This window comes from Penaeus vannamei, chromosome 40 (genome assembly GCF_042767895.1).
Source record: "Penaeus vannamei isolate JL-2024 chromosome 40, ASM4276789v1, whole genome shotgun sequence".
Lineage (NCBI taxonomy): Eukaryota > Metazoa > Arthropoda > Malacostraca > Decapoda > Penaeidae > Penaeus > Penaeus vannamei.
The window spans coordinates 12893500-12898499 of NC_091588.1; positions in this window are offsets into that span (position 1 = coordinate 12893500).

The following is a 5000-nucleotide window of genomic DNA, read 5'->3' on the forward strand; positions in this document are numbered from 1 at the left end:
TGCACGCACGCATGTGTTCGTATGTCAGTACGTGTGCGTGGAAGCGCACCGACTCTGCTCCCGGTGTATGTTCCTATAACTACATCCACACCACCGTGTCCAATATGCAAACCAAGAACTTAGGAAATACTGTGAATACATGTGTCAGATAACAGCAGATGTTCGACAGACTCCAACAGACACTACAGCGGCCGCTCACATCACATGACATTTTCCCACACCGAGTTATCTGGCGCCGCTGCTTCCATTGCGTTATCAAGACTTTTTCTTGATTTCCAGTCTTTCTGGTCTTTGATTTTCTTGTTTTCCTTTTCGTGTTTTTCCCTTTTGTGTGTGTGTGTGTGTAGAGCGGGATTCTAATTTCTGGAATGATTGGAGGTGTTCTCTTTATTGTTGTAATTTCCCAATGTTATTTTTATATGTTTCTTTGGTATTATCGTAACGAATCTCTTTCCTTAGCTATTGACAATAATAGTATAGCTTGCAATATCGTAGATCGTTATAAATCTTATGTTTTTTTGTTTTGTTTTGTTTTTAGATAAAATTCTACTTTCATACGATCTCCGACCTTTTTATCAAGATAATTTCTGCTTCTATAGCTATTACCAATGAAATCATAAAATTTTCATTTTCTCATTATTAATACAGCTTTTTTTTCTTTCTTTTTTTTTTTTTTTTTTTTTTTTTTTAGAAATGCCTTGTTAATCGTATGTCAATATAGACTTTCTATTATTTCAACAAAATCACTGTGTTTCACTACATGTCATTCAGCCATTAAGTTTATTGCGAATAATGTACGAATCGCATGCCGTAGAACAGAACGAACAAGTTGATTTTAGTAAAAGATAAAATATAAATAAGTAAAATAAAATCTACCACAAGGTTGTTCTAAGAACCACTTCTACTAATTCCAAAGCTTCTACAATAAACACAAAAAATCAATTCATTAGTACAAAAAATAAATCAAAACTACTTAGAAATAAGAAGCGGGCTTGGGCCTTACAAAGAGCAGGCTATGTTCGAGGCCCTTCAGGTGGGACCCGTGATTAAGGCGGACTGAAGAGACTCGCGAAAATCTGTTTAAATGGCTCATCTTATATGCCTACAAATAATTCTCGCTTCATTAAAATTATGGAAATAGATAAGCTGCTAAATGTAAACGTGCATAATAAAATATATATAAACAAATCTGTTATTAAATAAAGTGATAAAAGTGCAGACTGTCGTAAGTACTAATAGAATGACGGATACTTCATAGACGAACCAAATTAAGATGGAGAACATATGTGAGTATTCAAGGCATCTTTTCTCCCTCTTCAGCCCCCAGCCTCTCCTCGCCCTTCACCTCTCCCTCCCTGCCCGGCCCCTCTCTCCCTTCCCCACTTCCCGGCTCTCCCTTACCCCCTGGCCCCTATCTCCCTCTCCCCTCCCTTCTCCCTCCCTGTCTTTACTCTCCCTATTCTCCTTTCCCTTCCTCCTACCCCCTGTGGCCCCTCTCTCCCTCTTCCCTTCTCTCTCTATTCCCATTTACCTCCCCTCGTCCCTCTCACTTTCCCTCTCTACTCCTTCCCCTCGTCCTTCCTACCCCTCCCCTCTTCCCGCACCCTCGCCTCTCTCCTCCTACACCCCCCCCATCAGCTCCCTTTCCCTACTTCTTCCCCCTCCTCCTCCCTTAGCTCCTCCTCTCTCCCCGCCCTCTCCCCCGCTCCTTGTCTCTCTCCCTCTCTCCCTCTCCCTCCCTTTCCCCCCTCTTCCCCCTCTTCTTGACCAAGCCTTCCAAGCGGAACCATAGGAGTCTTTTCAGTGCAGGAGCCACATAAATAATTCAGTCAAGAGGTCCTGTGGGTGAAGCCCTAAACCTGTCTCTTGGTGTTTATATTTTCTCTCCGTTTTCTTACGCCTTCTTGCTTCCTTTCTTTTACTTTTATTCTAAATTAGTTTCCTCTCTTCTGTCACTTATTTTCCAAATTGATGGTTCCTCATATTTTTTTATTCTCTTCTGTCTATGTATGTGCGTATTTGTGCACCGTCTATCTGTGTGTGTGTGTGTGTGTGTGTGTGTTTGTGTGTGTGTGTATGTGAGGGTGGGTGGGTGGGTGGATATTTTGAGTGTGAGTGTGTGTTTTGAGAGTGGGTGGGGCGGAAAGTTGAAAGTTTATGTGAGTGGATGTGGGTGAATTATCGTGTAGGGGAGGTTAAGGGGTTGTTATGTATGTATGGGGGGTAGGTGATAGTATATACTAACAGCGCTAAAAATAGATAAAATAGGAACCACGGCATTTTTACAAGGCAGGTCAACCTCAATGCGACTCGATCAGCGCATTGATGAAACTTATCAAAGATGATTCTCTAGTTCCATACCACCCTTTATGAGTCAAATTTCATACATCCTTGTCATCAACATCACTCACAAAAGCGAAGACAGGAACAAAGAATAAATAAGAGAGAGAGAGAAAAAAAAGGAAAGACAAAAATAGAGACAGGAAGAGAAGAAGAAAAACACATGAACAACAAAATTAACATTGCAGATTACGAAAGAACAGGACAGCACAGCCGCGAAAGGCTTTGATCAGAAACTATTTGATATAATTATGTATGATATTCCTTTAGTCAAGCCAATTTTCCTCCGTTTTTTTTTCAGTGATTACCATAACTCGGGTTGCATGCTTTCTCCAGAACGTAATACGGGATTAACAGGGATCTGCTCTGATACGTGTCGTGTTTCAGATCTCATAGTAGATTTATAAGGCTGGCCATTTATTTATTTATCTATTTATTTTCCATTTCTTCGTGTATTTTAAGGCCGGCCATTTATTTCTTTTTTTATGTATACTTGTATTTGTTATAATTTCCTTTTTGTGAAGAGATGGAGGGGAGGGACAGACTGGGAAACATAATGGCAGACAAATAGGCTGATAGGTAGATTATAACAGACGCAATGATAAACTGACAGACGCACAGAAACGAAGAGAGAGAGAGAAAAGAGGAAGGAAAGAAACAAGCGCGAAGACAGAAAGATAGACAGACAGACAAATATAGAAACTGACAAAGATAGATAGGAATAAAAGAGAATAAAGGGACAGGTACAGAGAAGGATTTGAAAAAGAAAAATAGACTGAATGTAACGCAATTAAATGGAATAGAGTGACGTCCAACATAACACGAAATAGAGCATAACGTAACAAGACATGAAAGTGGAGTGAAATATAATGTATTTAGGAAATATAACTACAGCGAAATAAATGAAGTGCAAAATTTATTATTTTTATTCCAAAGGTTCTTTTTCTTCTTCTTTTTTTTTTCTTTTTACAAATTTTTCGCCAAAGACAAGGCATTTTGGGAAAATAAGAACGATAGCAGTGAGTTTTATTGTAATCTATAGAATCCAGATAGGCTTCTCCGAGTAGGCGAGTAGTCTTTTGCAAGTTGCTTTATCTGTTAATTTTCATGTAAGTAACGTCCGCTCCTCCCCGTAGCCTTGTAAGTAGCTTCAAATTCTCCCACAATATCTCGCTGTAAGTAGCCTTCCCTGTAAGTAATCTTCTCTCCTCCACGTAGTCAAATGTCTCCTTGTAAGTAGCACCCACTCCTCCGTGGCCACAGTATCTCGTTGTAAGTAGCCCCCCGTGTAAGTAGCCTCCTCGTCCGAGACCGACGGGGGCAATTCCAGAGCGGATGGCCGCTCGGGGGACGTTTAGCCCCGCCGCACAGCTCGCTAATTGTCGCCGGCCTGTGAAGCGACGCAGGGGGAGGAAGGGAGGGGGAGGGGGAGGAGGAGAAAGGGAAGAAAGGGGGAGGAGGGAGGAGGAAAGGGGGGGAGTAGGGAGGAAGGGAAAGGGGGAGTAGAGGAGGAGGAAGGAAGGAGACGGAAGGGGATGGGAGGCCGCTGGGGGAGGAGAATATGGGAGGAGAAGGAGGAGGAGGGAAAGGAAGGGAGGAAGAAGTCTGGGAAAAAGGAAAGGGAGGAGGGGGAGTGTGGGGAGATGGGGAACGAGTAAGGTAAACTGGGGGAATGGCGATGGGAGAAGGGAAAGGGAGGCAGGGTAGTGAGGAGTAAATGGGAAGATGAGGACACAGACGGGGTGGCACCCATGCCAGGCATCGAGAGACCATTATTCGAGTCATCCCCGGAGAGCGATGGCGCTGGGGACCGTCGCGTGGGAAAAGACAGGGGAGAGCGCCATTAGGGGGAAGAAACGCCCCCGTGTTTACCTCCGCATAAGGCCAGGAAAGCAGTGTGTATGGCGAAGGGAGTCGGAAACGGACGCGGAAGGGCTGACAGAACCTTATTACCTGCTGAATTGCAGAGGCGATGGGAGCCTTACTGTTCCCGGGGGAGTAATTAGAAAACGTGGAAGCCTAAAATATTTAGGGGTGACTGTTATTGTGAGGGAACGTCGACGTATCTTACTGTGAAAGGAAGGCGAGAATTCCTTCCTTTTTTGTGGGAAGGAAAATGTAACAGCGTCCTGATAATTAGATAAAAGCTTCATCACAGATGCCGTAGCATATATCATGAATATAAACGTAAAATATTATGTATCTGGAATTTAAAAGGCGACATTTATTGTTTTGTGGAATATGTATATTCTTTTTTCCTTTCTTTTTGAACGATTCTTAATCTGGAGAGAAGACGTAAACTTTCTTTGTGATTTTATTAATTATTCGCAAACCGTTGACCTCTGCCAAGTAAAAGTTCATGTGTGAGGCTCTGCAAGTCACCTGGACTTTTCTTTTTATTATTATCTTTTTTTTTATTTTTTTATAGAACGCAGAAATAGAAAAGCCTTTGAACTGACGCTTCTTCAGCCCAAGGGCATGAAGCAGGTGCATCTGCAGTGATAACCAAGGGAAGCAATAATTCCTTTTGTCTAAAGCTGGAGTGTTACGATTTGAAGCTGGTGTTGCCTCGTATTCATAGCATATATATATATATATATATATATATATATATATATATATATATATATATATATATATATATATATGTATATATATGT